This window comes from Physella acuta, unplaced genomic scaffold (genome assembly GCF_028476545.2).
Source record: "Physella acuta isolate Inbredline_101_S28 unplaced genomic scaffold, ASM2847654v3 ptg000988l, whole genome shotgun sequence".
Lineage (NCBI taxonomy): Eukaryota > Metazoa > Mollusca > Gastropoda > Physidae > Physella > Physella acuta.
This window is the reverse complement of record NW_026732505.1, coordinates 157,190-174,687: the sequence shown is the minus strand read 5'-3', so window position 1 is coordinate 174,687 and position 17,498 is coordinate 157,190. Positions and strand designations below refer to the sequence as shown.

At 40.9% G+C, this 17,498-nt stretch overlaps 1 long non-coding RNA gene across 1 annotated transcript; it reads right to left on the bottom strand.

Annotated features, from left to right (window-relative positions):
* Window positions 1-4,403: 4,403 nt before the first annotated feature.
* On the bottom strand, window positions 4,404-8,872 carry LOC131954269 (uncharacterized). Its single transcript, XR_009388749.1, has 4 exons — window positions 8,813-8,872; window positions 6,871-6,943; window positions 5,643-5,743; window positions 4,404-4,517 (listed from the first exon to the last, which is right to left on the bottom strand). It is a non-coding gene; the product is annotated as an uncharacterized LOC131954269 (long non-coding RNA).
* Between the last annotated feature and the right edge of the window lie 8,626 nt (window positions 8,873-17,498).

The window sequence follows — 17,498 nt, the reverse complement described above, 5'->3', positions numbered from 1 at the left end:
TCCAAGTTGGTCTCGCTTGACTGGCGTTATACCATACATCCATGGGTTTATAAAACAATGACCAGCCACGGATATAAAAAAAAATGTTTGTCTTGTCTTAAGGTAGTTAGACCTCAGTGCTGCTGCTTATGTCTGGTGGTTTACTAGGAGCGCTAGAGTGGTGTGTGTCGTCGCTAGAGGTGCTTGAAGTCTCTTGTTTACCTGTGTCCGCAGTTGATCTGTGTGAAGAGATAAAAATGTATGGTCTATATGGGATGGGTGTATTCAGAGGCGTCGCGAGGCGGGGACTGGGAGGGGGGGGGGGACGTCGGGGACGGGGGGGGACGGGACGGACGGACCGCACCGGGAAACACGATTCAGGGGGGGGGGTGACACAAAGAAAAAAATGCAAGATAAATAGAATTAATATGTTTTTTTTTGCTAGTTCAATGAATGGGTATGGTTAATTAGCGCTAAACAGCATTTGAAGTACATAATGACGATACCCATAAGGAAGGTGGGGGGGGGGGGAGGGGGTGACACCATGACGTAAACATGCAAACTATAGAGAAAACAATGCTACAACCAGCTGTATTAACACCCGACTACAGATAAACATAATTAGTATTAAATGTGAACACTTGAAAACTTTTTACCGGGGGGGGGGGGGGGAAGTGACAACATCTGCAAACTTTACAGAGGAAAAAAGGAGGCAGAGGGTGACACCATGAGCTGCTGCACCGGGTCAGAGGCGTAGCGAGGGGGTGGGGTGTGCGGGGGGTGCGGACCGCACCGGGTGACACCATTTAGGGGGGTGACACCAAGGCAAACATTAGCAAAATATATAGAGAAAAACTTGAGGGGGGGGGGGGGTGCAAATCGAAAGTTTGAGAGGGGGGGGGGGTGCAAATCGAAAATATGAAAATTTGTCCCTGGGAAGGGTCGCTACGCCTCTGGGAGGTGACACTATTAAGTTCCGCACCAGGTGACACCCGACCTCACTACGCCACTGCACCGGGTGACACCCGATCTAGCGACGCCACGGCGTGTATTACATGTTACATTTTAAATGTGATATACATGATATCTATGGGACGGCGTGGTCTAAGCGGTAGAGCGCTAGGCTGCTAACTCAGTTCGAATCCGGTCCCAAGTCAGTAGCACATCCCTGAGTTCACCCAGCTCTGATGGGTACCTAACTCATGTTAGGGAAAGTAAAGGCGGCTGGGCAAAGTGCTGACCACGCCTTCCTTTCAAAAGCGGAGGTAAAGAAACGTAAGAACTCTATCTGCCCAATGGATCAATATTTCTATTTATGTATGATATAGTGTGGCCGGACTTTAGAGTTTACGACTGCTAACACGCACGTTTCGAATTCGGATCCACGCTCGAGTCTACAGGACGTTCAAAAGACACCCCCCTCCCCGCAGTGTGCAGGGACGACGTGGTCTAGCGGTAGAAAGCAGGTTTAGCTAACCCAATTGTCATGAAAACCTGGATCGAAACCGAACTGCCCCTCATGTCCCTACCAGTTGATGCAAAGCCTTGGTGGGAACACATATGTCAAACAGCGCCAGACTACAAAACTGAAGCCGGTAATGACGGTGTGATCCCAAGAGAGAAGAAGTCTAATATTTTTATACAGTGGTTCTAAACTTTTTGGAGGTACCGAACCTCACCGGTTTTATATGCGCACTCACCGAACCTATCTCAATAATTCGATTGGCCGCACTGACAAAATCCGATCGTGAATCGTGAATGAGTCGGGTGTGCGTCTTGACCTTCACCGAATCATTAAGAGTGACTCATCAAACCCATGGGGTTCGACTGAACCCAGGTTAAAAACCACTGATCTAATTATTTTTTTTTTGAGTCGTGGCTACAATTATACTGAAGTAGGTAGCAAAAAACTATAGACTTTATTAAAGTAGCAAGAGTAAAACAGTAGACGTCTCTTAAGAAACATAAACAGCAGCCTTTAGGGGTTTAAAACCAGTCACGCGTGACCTAACAAGAATACACCAAAAGACTTACAAGAAAATTGAACAAAAATCAAAGATTAAAGTCTCAAGAATGTAAGAACAGACCTAATTAAAGTAACAAGGACAGGAATACAGGTTTACACAGTAGTAACCACGGTATAACAACATACGTATATAACAGCGAATGTACACAGAAATAAATAGAATAGAATATAACAAAAGACCTACATTTAATAAAGCCTAACAAAATACTTACATGAAATAAGTGCTATACACCAAAATCACAGTTATTGATATACTCAGGTAACCAAACAATGCCAACAAAATGTAATCCACGGCAATAACTGGGGAGAAATTAAGAATTCAGACATGTAAGCGATTACATTGTGTAATTGTTTGTTTATTTCGTATAACTTACATGTAATGAATGGGAACAGGACATTACCATCCCAGTTAATTACACACTGTCAACACCACATTGATGAATCGCACTTTCTATTTTATCACGTATTCCAGTAAAAAAATAATTGAAGTTGGATATTACCCAATTTCATTACACCCCCCTTCGTACTCTTTCCCACATCCAACCAGAAAAATTAGACACCTATATATTCATATGGTGGACGGAGTGGCCTAGCGGTAGAGAGCAAGACTGTTAACCCATATGTCTCAAGTTAGAATCCGGGATCAAGTCAGTCCACCCAGCTCTGATGGGTACATAACTCATGACCGGGTAAGTAAAGGCGGCTGGGCATAGTGCTGACCACACTATCCATTCGCGGTCACAGAAACAGGTGAACTCTACTTCGCTTGCACCATAGACCGTCAGGTTTGGAAGGGGAACTTTACTTACTTTTATATTTATCTACCATCCCCTTGACCTATTAAAGAGTTACCATTAAAAGGGAAGCGGGAGGTGGTGGTGGAGGAGATGTAATAACCAATTTGAATATAACTCGAGTTGGTAAAGGGGAACAACCGAAATAATCCCGAACACAGAACAAGTCATGAAGAATTACAGAAAGGGGAGGGAAATGTGTTTAGATTAAAAAAAAAAAATTCTTATGTCTTCTGCCCACCTCGCGGTACATAATAGCACAAAATACTTACACGGCGGGCATATGCCAGTTGTCCTCTCAACACAATCGCTGCCCTGGCATTTCTTAGCGCAATCAAACTCGCAATTCCTTCCATAGGTCATGTTCGGACAGGCTAGGGGATAAAACAAGTTAATAAAAAGTCTAGTGACAATTTAAGCGCAATTTCCTCAATTAATTTTTTGTGACCGAACGAAAGGATATTTTTGAAAACTTTCTTCGGCAATATTGTTCTAAATTATGGCAGAAATCGATTGGTAAATCTTTCAAGTCGCTAAGTGGTCTGGTTGCCGAGATATGGGCTAAAACTGCAGTTTTTCGAGGTTTTTTGGCTTTTCTGGGAAATCCAGGAAGGAATTCCGGGAATTTTTTGGCCCACAATCATCCTCGTAACTTGGTTAACATATTTGCTTTGGAACTAGTCCTCGATATTGCTTCGTTGAGGAGGAGATACGACTTAACGCTGCGGACACACATCGGACACATATCCATCCTTGACGAGTTAATAATCGCATTTGTCAGTATGGAAATTGCGCTAAAAAATGTACAATATTGTAGGCCTACGTTGAATTAAATCAACGGATCAAAAAGATAAAAAAAGAGTCACGGTTGAATAGAAATCAACCAGCCATGACGGTTCACTGTTGTAAACAGGCTTGAGATTTGTAACTAAATTTTGAATTTTTTAATTTGGATAAATGTTCTATATAATTAGATAAAAAATTAATATTCATACATTGTTATTGAAAGAGAAAGTACCTAGAAAGTATGAACGAAATCGCTGCATTATAAGTGAGTCAAAATTGAATTACAAGATTTGCCACAAGCCCACATATAGCAAATAGAGGTTGTAAAAGGGGGCTATTCATATAAGGTCTTTTCGGGGAACGAGGAGTCTATGTGACGGCGTGGCCTAGAGGTAGTGAGCTAGACTGGAAACCCGAATTTCTCGACTTCGAATGCGGGTTCAAGTCAGTAGTGTCTACCCCGCTCGCATTAGCATCTGGGCTATGTATCGATGGAATGAATGGAAAGAGATGATGGCATAAAAGTCTGTAATTATTTTTAACTACGTCTAAATTTAGAAACTCTTGTATTGTTGATTTCTGATTGCAGTACTAAACCCGTTCTTCTTCTCATTTACTCCGATTGTAGACTGCTTTTCTTTTTAAATTTGCTTCCATAGCCTTTGTCCAACCAAGAAAAAACTACAAGGCAGCAGTTGTTTGATTTTGGAGTTGTATCACCTTGAAGAGTTGCTTTCCCCAGCTATTGGGATAATCCGTTCTAAAATCAATGATCCGTTTCAAACGAACACATACAAGTTGGCAATGGATTTCCTTACGTTCAGTACACAGAGGCCCCCTCCAGCCATATTGACAGTATGGACAGCAGAACAGCTGTCCCTTGATCTTTTTCTTCATACAGTTCTGACAATCGCAGTTGCGGTAGATGCAGTCTGCAACAACAACAAAATTACATTAAAATAGTTGATATTGCTACCGTTTTAACTTACCTAGTCAGTGCTACCTATTACAACTTTCGTTGACGTTGTCAGTGATTTTCACATAGTCAGTGCTACCCTTGGTTGACCTAGTCATTGCTACCCTTGGTTGAGTCAGTGCTACTTATTCAAGTTTAGTTGACATGGTCAGTGCTACCTATTTCACTTTACTTGACCTAGATAGTGCTATCCTTAGTTGACCTATTCAGTGCTACATATCCAACTTTACTTGACATAGTCAATGCTACATATTCAACTTTACTTGACATAGTCAATGCTACCTATTCAACTTTACTTGACATAGTCAATGCTACCTATTCCACTTTACTTGACATAGTCAATGCTACCTATTCAACTTTACTTGACATAGTCAATGCTATGTATTCTACTGTATTTGTCTAGTCTTGTGTTAGCTATTTCACTAGTAATAAGCTGACAAAATGATGCATTGTTTATCGAGTTTAATATACAGTCGGAACACCATTCACCATAATAACTCTGGCAAGATTTACTTTGTTAATTAAAAATATACGTTTAAAATTAAAACGTATAATGAATATAATGCATTTGTTGATGTTCCCGCATCGCTATGAAAATTCATTTAGGTCGTAGTTTTCCCGTAAAAAAAAACAACAACAAGCGTAATAAAAACTACGTGAGTTTGAGAACGCCTTTTAAAAAATGGCGTATTTTTAGTTGAGTTCTAATTATAAAATAGCAGCTTCGTTAACAAAATTGTTCTTGTCTTAAGATTCCACACTGTTAGAATACTGATGTTAACACAGAGGCGTAGCGACCCTTCCCGGCGCCCGGGGACAAACTTTCGATTTGCCCTTCCCCACCCCCCCCCTCAAGCTTTCGATTTGCACCCCCCCATCGAACTTTTCATTTGCATCCCCCCTCTCAAAATTTCAATTTGGCGCCCCCCCCCCCAATGTCGGTGTCGGCGCCCGGGGACATATGTCCCCCTTCCCGCCCCCACCCCCTCGCTACACCTCTGTGTTGACAAGCACTTCCCGTAAATAGCAAGCATTCACTAACATCTTGATCTGAATACAAGAAACACTTCTGTGTACTCACCCTTTGCTCCCTTCACCAAACACCATCTGCTGCTGAGCTCTACAGACGTACCTAGACAAGGTTTTCCGTACCACGGAACTGGCGGATCGGAACAATTCCGACTGCAAGGAAATTGTTTGTTAAAAAGTGGAATTCTTAAAATCGTGTTACGACAGAGCAATGCTTAAGAAATGTAAACACGATTTTCTATAAATGACAGTTTTAGTGGCGAAAATAGAATTATATAAGTAAACACAATGCTAGATTGATTAATGCTGGATACTACTCTAGTAATTTGCTTAGTATACCAAAGCCAGTACAGTGCCCTGCTAAATTTGTCTCTAGATGAGACTAATGCGGTTCTTGAAATAAAGTGCTACGGATTTTTAGATACGACTGAAAATTTGTTACTAATCGAAGTGTAAAAAACAATGAAAGTCTAACTTTTTGTTTCTAATATGGCGTTTTTCTTATAGACAAAATTTGATTTAAATTGTAGTTGCAAATTTGTGCGTAGAAAAAAGTCGAAAGATTTTAGAATCAGATGTCTGACAATATACTCTTCCATAAAATAGGTGTGTTGGGTCGTTAGTAGAATTAAAAAAAATATTGTAGTCTCGACTAATTTTATGGTTAGGAATTAGGGTTAGGCATATGGTAGGACTATGGTTGGGGTTAGGGTTAGTATAACAGTTAATGTATATGAATGTATGTTGGGAGTGTGTGTGTTGAAAAAGGCGAATTGGATCAGGGAGACAATGATTTGTGTGCATGCGCGAGAGGAAGGGAAGAGAGATATAGGCGCGAAAGAAGATGGCGTAGTCTGACAATGAACACGATGCCTGTATGAACCAAAATAAAATATGAAAAACAACGGGAACAAGGCTTGACTTGTGGTTTTTGTGTGTGTATTATATAAGGTAGGGAAAAGGCCTGTGACAGTTAGGGACAGGGTTAGCATTGACATTAGCCAGCAATCTGTGTATTTAGTTAACTACCAGTAACCTAACACCCCCTTTTTAAAGAATATTCTATTATCGGGCACTGGTATAAAAATTCCCCCAAAAAAGTCTAATGGCTCTCAACACTAGGTACGAACGACTATTCTATCAGTATATCTATAACAAAAAGATGTCTGAATATGAAGATTTCAATTGCTAGTTGAGATAAGTAATACCCAAACAACGAACACGCCAGGCCAATGACCCCACTATGTACAGGTTAATGTAAGTACGTCGAGTCCACTTACTTCCTTCTGGTCATCGTTTTGTCGCCATTCCCCAAACACTCCCACTCCTCCCACTGAGCCCACTGTAGATCTTCTGGAAGATAAAATCACGGACTACATATAACTGGCCTTAATTTGATAACAAAGCAATACTATAGTTTCTATTAGCAAACATTGCTAAGGTAGGACTAATGTAAAACTCCTGCCACTGAGCCCACTGTAAATCTTCTGGAAGGTAAAATCACGGACAACATAAAACTGGCCTTAGTTTGATAACATAAACAATACCATAGTTTCTATTAGCAAACATTGCTAATGTAAGACAAACACAAGCCAGTATAAACAACTAAGGGTAATCGTCTTTCTTCATCTGCGTTCTTAAATTTTAGTGTTGGAAGATATTCCCTCCAACTTGTTATGCGCATTAAAGTCCGATTTCAGTCTGCTTTTCTTTTTAACACGTTTTTCTTAACTCAGCTTCGCGTTTGTTTGTTTGTTTGGATGTTTGTTGTTAAAATTGACATCGAAAATTAGCCCACTTCTGATTGCTCTATAGACCTGAAATTTGGCATGCATGCTACTTTTGCCTAACAATTTCAGATGCAATCATAAAAACTAGCAATTAGTGACCGTAATTAGCTTAATTTAATTACGCCCCAAGGACCATAAAATTGAGGACATGATTTCTAAAGATACCGACAAGACTGGAGGCCTATTGACCCAGTTACTTCGGCCCCAATCGATGTGAGCGCGCTGGCCGTGATCGTATAGTGGTTAGTACTTCGCGTTGTGGCCGCGACAACCCAGGTTCGAATCCTGGTCGCTCAAGTTTTTAGTCCGTGTATTTATAAACACTTTTTTAAAAACCACGTTTTTCATGTGTAGCAACGGACTAAAAAGGAGAAAATAAAATACTTAAAAAAAACTTTTTAAAAAACCACGTTTTTCTTGTGGACTAAAAAGTAGAAAATAAAATTTTCTTTTGTGCTTCCTCGAGCTGTGCAGGTTCTTGTGATGACTGACAAAAAACGTGGGTCGGGCAGATGGGTCGGGAAATTTGATGGTGAACGTACCCACGTTTTTTGTCAGTCATCACAAGAACCTGCACAGCTCGAGGAAGCACAAAAGAAAATTTTATTTTCTACTTTTTAGTCCACAAGAAAAACGTGGTTTTTTTTTAAGTTTTTTTTAAGTATTTTATTGGATTTGCTTCCATAGCACATGGCCGACTGAGAGAACTCTTTAATGAGTGGCTGTCCCCAACTGTCGAGCCTCATCTGACCGTGAGCTTTACCGACTCGACCACGCCGACCCCTAGGGTAATCGTGATTAGAACTGTAGTAATAAAAGTTATTAGAACCCGCTGTCTATAGAGTAGGTGAAATAGGGGTTACCTTTTTCAGGGATCTCGGCATATGAAGAAATAGTGAAAGAAATTTGCCCAACCGCCTACTCAGGGTGTTTTATAACATGCACACGGGAATCGGGAATAGGTTCACTTGAGATTTGTGCTATCGAAATCCAGGTATTTTACGCTCACCTTCAGGTAAACCTTATCACGCAGATCTGTTGTTCAAATACATAACAATGTTGCTCCCTGCACAACGACGTTTCCCGTCTACATAATGACGTTGTTACCCTTCGTAACGACGTTGCTTACCTACATAATGACGTTGTTTACATACATAACGACGCTGCTCACCTATATAACGACGTTACCCACCTACATAACGATGTTGTTCCCCTACATAACGGCGTTGCTCCCCTATATAACGACGCCTCTCATTTACATAACAACGTTGCTCCCCTACATAACGACGTTTCTCCCCTAGATAGCGACATCGCCCACCTGCATAACGACGTTGCTTCCCTATATAACGACGTCTCTCACAGAGCGACGTCTCTCACTTACATAACGACGTTGCTCACCTGCACATCCACACATCCTCATCCCACAACTCACCTGAGCTGGCGCAGCCGACATCCTCATCAACACTGCCATCCCCATCGTCATCAGTGGCTGCTGTCAAACCAAATTTAATACCACAGTAATGATAATTATATAATTACTACATCGTCTTTAATTAATTGTTGTAGTTAAATACTTAATTTATTAAACTGACTTCAAACGTAAAACTATCAAAACCATTAAAATTGACTAAAAGCCTGTAATTGTTAAAATAATGATATCATTTAAATAAAATGTAATATTTAGTTCATAAAACTACTGGAATATGTCCTCACACAACAAAATAGCTAAAGTAAGCATATCGTGTAATACTAAGTGTATAAAACTAATGCAATATGTCCTCACAAAGCGCAATTGTTGCAGTAATAATATTAAATATATAGTTAATAAAACCACAGCAATATGTTCTCAAAAAGCGAAACTATTTCAGTGATATCATTGAAGTACTTAATGCATGCAAATACTTCTCACAAGGCGAATCTAATTTGGTTGTCTGGCATTGACCAGGGAGAGAGTCCTCATCGACCTGTCCGTCACAGTCGTTGTCCACCTGGTCTCCTGGCACCATGCTTGTCGGCCTGCAAGTCTGTGATGGTCAAACATTTATAACAGGATAGACCAATTGTTTTTAGTGTTTTTTTAAAGACAATATTCTCCCAGAAGTGGGTGTGTGTGTGAAAAGAAAATTTATTACGGGGGGGGGGAGCGCTTAATCTTCCTAATCAATTATACTTTGTAGTTGAGTTTTAGGAAGTGAGTGGGGGTGGAAATGGAGTGGACGGGTTGATGAGGGGGATGGGGTGTACAGCCCAAAGATACCCCTCGAAGGAATCTGATATTTAGGGAAGGAATAGTTGAACGGCAGAGCATAAGACTGCTAATCCGAAAGGGTTCAAATCAGTATAACGTCCCTGAGCCCACCCTAACTCACTCTAAGGAAAGTAAAGAGCGACTGGGCATATTGCCGACCACACTATTAGTTCCTAAGCTGAAGTAACACAAAAAGGTAAACTCAGGTTCAAAAAGGGATTTGTTTGTGTTTATCATTGTCTAAACCACAATGGTTAAATATTACCATTTTTTGGAAACAACATACATTTAAGACAAGCGATAATTCTCATTTGATTTTAAATTGGCTTTATGTAAGTTAGGTGAAAACAACTAGTAGTACAACACAATACGGGCCACTTAAATTTGACAGAGGTCAAAATATCAATAGACAATATATAAATAACATTTTAATATAATAATTTAACATCTGTAAACAAAAATAGGTGGCGTAAATAATAATAAATTATTCATTTCGCTTCGTGAAAAATTAAATAAAAATTGTTACATTGTAAATAAAGGGATTATATATCTACAAAATGATAACGTTAATATGGAGTAGGCCTATTTTTGTTTGTAGTTAAAAAAAAAAATTCAAACAGGTTTTAAATTATTAAATTCCAGATTTTGAACACAAATCTAACTTACACCGGTTAAGTTGACAGAGTTATATAAACCAGGATACATGGCTGATCTGTCGTCTGCACGATGGTAGACGTACAGTCCAAATGTTGTCCCATCGTCCGTGTAGAGGTGGTGGATGGCGTCTGTTGTAGGCTGCTGTAGATGGATGGCGTGCACCTGCCATTGGTGTCCGGGTGGGGCTTTGGTTGGGGAACTGAAAGACATTACAGTAGAGGTTACTTTATCTAAGGCTAGTCTAATTACATGATGTGCACTGGTGCGTCTTTTTTCTAAACTGCAATACATTACAATAGAGGTTACTTTATCTCGGGTTAGTCTATTCACATGGGGCACCTTGATGCCCGGATTTGTTTTTTGTTGGAGAAATTTGAGACATAGTGGAAGAGGTTACTTTATTTAAAATCCATGCAATGGTGCGTACTGTTGCGTCTTATTTTTAAGTGCAAGCCCATATATTAAAGGTTACTTTATCTAAACCCACACAATGGTATACGTTGTTGCTTTCGTGCGTCTTTTCTTGGAGAACTGCAAATGGTAACCCGAAAGTCTCGAGTTCGGTTCCCGGATTTTAGTTCGTGAGTTCGCCTTATTCCATGAGACGACACTTGGATGGTAGAGCATACAAATGTTAACCCGAAAGTTTCGAGTTTTGATTCCGGGTTAAATTCTTCAGAAGATTCATGAGTCCACTCAGCTCTGATGGGTACCTGACTCACGTTAGGGAAAGTAAAGGCTGCTTGGCATAGAGCTAACCTTTATATGCCGAGGTAACTGAAGCAGTTGAGCTCTACTTCACCTGCTTCATGGACCATCAGGTCCGGTAGAGAACTGTTTAATCTCCAAAAATCTCTAATGTTTAATTAAATGTTAAATCAAGTCACGGAAACAAAAGTAGCTTATAGTATCTCATTGGTGTCACAATAAAGACAGCACATGTGTAGAAGAGATAACAATCAGCACTTTCATGATGAGAAAATATAGGCAAATGGTATCTGTAAGACATTTCCTCACACAACCCCTCCAGCCATGACTTAGTCCATCACATGACCTCCTCACCTTGTCGGAGTCTCCACCCGACGTCCGTCCATCACAAGATGCGACAGCTGATTCTGACGTACGACACACAACACCTTCATGACGGAAGTTGTGGTGTTTTCATGCAGGACCTTTGACCGGTATCCTTCAAGTGAGGAGCTGAAACAACACGGGTTTGTATTAGAACATTTTGCAGCTGGGTAGAGGAGTGGCGGGGAAATACGCCGGAATTGACGTCACTTAAAACTTCCATGGAGGGGTAGCAGATAATAGTTGCAGTAAATATTTTCTATTTAATTTTTTTAAAAATTTTGTCCAGTGAGAGCGGAAAAATGGGATGGGGGAGGGGTGGGGGCGGTCGTGCTTTCTCGGAGAGATGCCTTATCTTAACTTTTAAAACAACATTAAGCAACATCTACGCACTTTTTTGTAACTGGATTTTAATGGATTCTGAATATAAATTAACTAAAAAGTATGTAATTTAACATAACTTTTCGTTGTTTTATTTCTATTCCGTGTCATAATTTAAAAATGAGGAGCGTACTGTTTATAATCATCTATGCTTTGTTATCACAGAGAAACAAAATCTGGAAAAAAATGTTTTTATCCAAACTGATCGGAAAAAGACGAAATGGAATTGAACATTTCCGGCACCCATGTTACCAAAAGCTAGATCTAGAGGCTATTTTCGCTATCTTGACAACGTTGTCGACAATAGAGTAAATTTAAGGGTTGGGTGGGGTAGGGAAATGGACGAGAAAAAGACGAAAAGGTCGAGATCTTTCGGTTGAGGAAATGAAGGTTTGAACCATGGTACCGAAGTCATGAAAAGTTCGCTCTAACACTCAGGGGCGTAGCGAGGGGGGTGCGGGGGGTGCGGACCGCACCGGGTGACACCATTTAGGGGGGTGACACCAAGGCAAAAAATAGCAAAATATATAGAGAAAAACTCGAGGGGGGGTGCAAATCGAAAGTTTGAGGGGTGGTGCAAATCGAAAACTTGAGAGGGGGGGTGCAAATCGAAAGTTTGAGGGGGGGGGGGTGCAAATCAAAAGTTTGAGGAGGGGGGGGGGTGCAAATCGAAAATTTGAAAGTTTGTCCATTGGAAGGGTCTCTATGCCTCTGGGGGGGGGGGTGACACCATTAAGTGCCGCACCGGGTAACACCCGACCTCGCTGCGCCACTGCTAACACTAGACCAGCTTGTGTGTTGGTAATTAAATTAGATAAGCTGATATAAGTGTATTGACTGCAAGTTTATACCGCAAAAAGTTAATCTGTTTTAGCAACTGAAATATAAAGTCGCCTTTATCTTCCCTAAGGTGAATCAGGTACCCATCAGAACTGTGTTGACTCAGGGACACACTACAGACTCGAGCCCCAGATTCGAACTCGAGACTTTCAAATTAGCAGTCGAAAGCTCTACCATTCGACCACATTGTAACTACCTCCAATAATAGTAGTGAAAGAACAGCTCCACAGGTACCAGCAGGGTCCAGCTGCAGACGTAGTTGACCCCGGAAACCACGTGATGAAACGTACAGGATATCGGTTTGGTGGCCTTCAGCTGATGAAATGCTTCTGCGTGACAAGGTATCTGGTGAGTAAAATATAAGGTGGCAGGGTATCTGGTGAGTAAAATATAAGGTGGCAGGGTATCTGTTGAGTAAAATACAACAGGTAGGTAGGGTATCTGGTGAGTGAAATATAAGGTGGCAGGGTATCTGTTGAGTAAAATATAAGGTGGCAGGGTATCTGTTGAGTAAAATACAACAGGTAGGTAGGGTATCTGGTGAGTGAAATATAAGGTGGCAGGGTATCTGTTGAGTAAAATATAAGGTGGCAGGGTATCTGTTGAGTAAAATATAGGGTGGCAGGGTATCTGTTGAGTGAAATATAAGGTGGCAGGGTATCTGTTGAGTAAAATATAAGGTGGCAGGGTATCTGTTGAGTAAAATATAAGGTGGCAGGGTATCTGGTGAGTGAAATATAAGGTGGCAGGGTATCGGTTGAGTAAAATACAACAGGTAGGTAGGGTATCTGGTGAGTGAAATATAAGGTGGCAGGGTATCTGTTGAGTGAAATATAAGGTGGCAGGGTATCTGTTGAGTAAAAGATAAGGTGGCAGGGTATCTGGTGAGTAAAATATAAGGTGGCAGGGTATCTGGTGAGTGAAATACAAGGTTGACAGGGTATCTGGTGAGTAAAATATAAGGTGGCAGGGTATCTGGTGAGTGAAATACAAGGTTGGCAGGGTATCTGGTGAGTAAAATATAAGGTGGCAGGGTATCTGGTGAGTGAAATACAAGGTTGACAGGGTATCTGTGAGTAAAATATAAGGTGGCAGGGTATCTGGTGAGTAAAATATAAGGTGGCAGGGTATCTGGTGAGTAAAAGATAAGGTGGCAGGGTATCTGGTGAGTAAAATATAACAGGTAGGCAGGGTATCTGGTGAGTAAAATATAACAGGTAGGCAGGGTATCTGTTGAGTAAAATATAAGGTGGCAGGGTATCTGGTGAGTGAAATACAAGGTTGACAGGGTATCTGGTGAGTAAAATATAAGTTGGCAGGGTATCTGGTGAGTAAAATATAAGGTGGCAGGGTATCTGGTGAGTAAAAGATAAGGTGGCAGGGTATCTGGTGAGTAAAAGATAAGGTGGCAGGGTATCTGGTGAGTAAAATATAAGGTGGCAGGGTATCTGGTGAGTAAAAGATAAGGTGGCAGGGTATCTGGTGAGTAAAATACAACACGTAGGCAGGGTATCTGTTGAGTAAAATATCAGGTGGCAGGGTATCTAGTGAGTACAATATAAGGTGGCAGGGTATCTGGTGAGTAAAATATAACAGGTAGGCAGGGTATCTGGTGAGTAAAAGATAAGGTGGCAGGGTATCTGGTGAGTAAAATATAAGGTGGCAGGGTATCTGGTAAGTGAAATACAAGGTTGACAGGGTATCTGGTGATTAAAAGATAAGGTGGCAGGGTATCTGGTGAGTAAACTATAACAGGTAGGCAGGGTATCTGGTGAGTAAAATATAAGGTGGCAGGGTATCTGGTGAGTGAAATACAAGGTTGACAGGGTATCTGGTGAGTGAATTATAAGGTGGCAGGGTATCTGGTGAGTGAAATACAACAGGTAGGCAGGGTATCTGGTGAGTGAAATATAAGTTGGCAGGGTATCTGGTGAGTAAAATATAAGGTGGCAGGGTATCTGGTAAGTGAAATACACGGTTGACAGGGTATCTGGTGAGTAAAATATAAGGTGGCAGGGTATCTAGTAAGTGCAATACAAGGTTGACAGGGTATCTGGTGAGTAAAATATAACAGGTAGGCAGGGTATCTGGTGAGTAAATTATAACGTGGCAGGGTATCTGGTGAGTGAAATACAAGGTTGACAGGGTATCTGGTGAGTAAAATATAAGGTGGCAGGGTATCTGGTAAGTGCAATACAAGGTTGACAGGGTATCTGGTGAGTAAAAGATAAGGTGGCAGGGTATCTGGTGAGTAAAATATAACAGGTAGGCAGGGTATCTGGTGAGTAAAATATAAGGTGGCAGGGTATCTGGTGAGTGAAATACAAGGTTAACAGGGTATCTGGTGAGTAAAAGATAAGGTGGCAGTGTATCTGGTGAGTAAAATATAACAGGTAGGCAGGGTATCTGGTGAGTAAAATATAAGGTGGCAGGGTATCTGGTAAGTGAAATACAAGCTTGACAGGGTATCTGGTGAGTAAAATATAAGGTGGCAGGGTATCTGGTGAGTAAAAGATAAGGTGGCAGGGTATCTGGTGAGTAAAAGATAAGGTGGCAGGGAATCTGGTGAGTAAAATATAACAGGTAGGCAGGGTATCTGGTGAGTAAAATATAAGGTGGCTGAATATCTGGTGAGTGAAATACAACAGACTGACAGGGTATCTGGTGAGTGAAATATAAGGTTGACAGGGTATCTGGTGAGTAAAATATAAGGTGGCAGGGTATCTGGTGAATAAAGCACACTTTAAATAATTATCGTATGCAAATCTGTGTCCATTTAACTTTTGTGAAAAAACTACGAGTATTGTGTGAATTAGACCTGTCAAATATAATGCAAAAAAAAAAAATTGATCTATAACAGGTATTGTGTGTTTTTGACCTGTTAAAAAACTTTAATACTTCTTCCATGATGTAAACATCATGAAAAAAGTAAATCACCCGTTAAACAAAAAAAAAACAAGACATTTTTTTCCAAGTCTACTATTGTATTCAGGTGATCAATAGTTCAAAGTTTACGGGTGACACGTAACCCACTGTCTTTTGTGTCTTAAAATTGAGCATCCGAAGTAGATCCAGATGAATCAGCAGTCTGTCAAGCTCTGCCCTTATGCAAAACGTCGAAGCTACTCTATCAAGCCGAGTGTGCCTTGGACTGCCAACCCGAAAGTCTTGAGTTCGGATTCCGGCTCAAGTCCAACAATCCCTGATAGGGAAAGCAAAGGCGGCCGGGCATTGTGCTGACCACACTGAAACAGGTAAACTCTACTTCACCTGACCCAAGGTTTGAAAACGTTATTTACTTTTTTTTTCTCAGGCCGTAGCCATAAAGGTACAGCGCCATGGTAATGGGGGTGTTCAAATAGGGGGTTGCAAGCCAGCTAAATAGGGTGTACTGATTTTCATGATGGTGTCCTACTTTAAGCAAGAGGGAGCTTCAGAATAATACATAGCACATTTAATTTCTTGATTCGAAATCAAGATATTCTTTAAAAGACATTTTTTTTTGTTTGATTTGTTGCTGGGGGGGGGGGGGTGGTGTTTTTGTGATAGGAGGGATTCGGAATTTCGATGTCTTTCAATAGATATAATATTCTGTGACAAACGTCTTAAGATCAATAGGCGAATGAGGGGAGAGAGTGATGACGTAAAAATCGTCTCAGATGTGTGATATCATTTTTTTTTTACAAACTATGCCCGACCTCATCTCAGCCCACCAAATATTACCTCGTATTGAAATTTTATTTTACCAAAATTACTTTAGTACAAACTCGTAATGATTCCCCCCCCCCCCTTTCCCCCCCCCCCCCCCCACATGCCCACCCCAGACTCACGTCTCTCAAATCACCAGCGTTGTGTAGCGTGATATCCGCCACTAGACCGTTCTCTAACGTCGTCACTGTAACCGTGGTGCCGTCCTCCACGCACACGATACGAATAAAATCTTGCTCACCCAGGTACGTGATCGGGTCAGTGCCAGCTCTGGCTATGTTGATGAATTTTTTACCGAAGGATTCGGCAGGAAATGGCATCTCTGTGAGAAAAAATATGAAAGGCATTGTTTTTATCCCAGTGTGTATATTGAAATATAAGGGTGCGATCGTACTAAACATGAAAAAAGGAATGGTAGTAACGGTGCTTGATTTACGTAGATGTTAAAGAAGCTAGGGCTAACGCCTTTCTCGTGAGAGAGGGGGGGGGGCTCTATTGGGCATTTTCTTTAAACAGTGATATGCAGTGTTTCTTCCAGACTTTTTTCTCCGGGGGAGGGCACTTGATATTTTCGGGGGGGGGGGGGAACATTTTTGAGGGGGGAGGGGGCGGACACTGGTAAAAGTATGTTTTTTTATATACAATTTATTTCGTTCGGGGGGGGGGGGGCGGTAGACTTTCTTGGGGGGGGGGCGCTCCGCCCGAAGAGATGCCTGGAATAAACTCTGGTGGTATGCGTTTAATTTTCTAAATTTTATAACAATTTTAAATTAATTTATTATTTTCTTTTCTAGTTTAAAAAAAATGTTGTGGGGGTCGAGTTCTCATTCTGCTACAGATATAAACAAATATTTGTGTCGGCAAACAAATTTATACAAGCTTTTAATTTGCTTGCTTCTTCTGTATTTTGTCAGTTGCTCTTGCTTCATCCGTCAGGGATCGGCACGGGCGAGCGAAATTTTGACCACTTCTAACAGACTGATTCGTTTCAAACTTGGCACGTGAGGCAAGGCCCGATGACAATGCAATCTGACATCACATTTATTTGGATACTTTAATTAATTTTTAAAAAGTTAATTAAAATGTCCTAGATCAAGTTATATTTACCGCTCTGTCATAGGCACATTTTTTATGTTAATTTAGACATACACAATTTCCATATACCATTAATTACCGTATATATCTACAACGTACAATATTATTCTATTCTTAC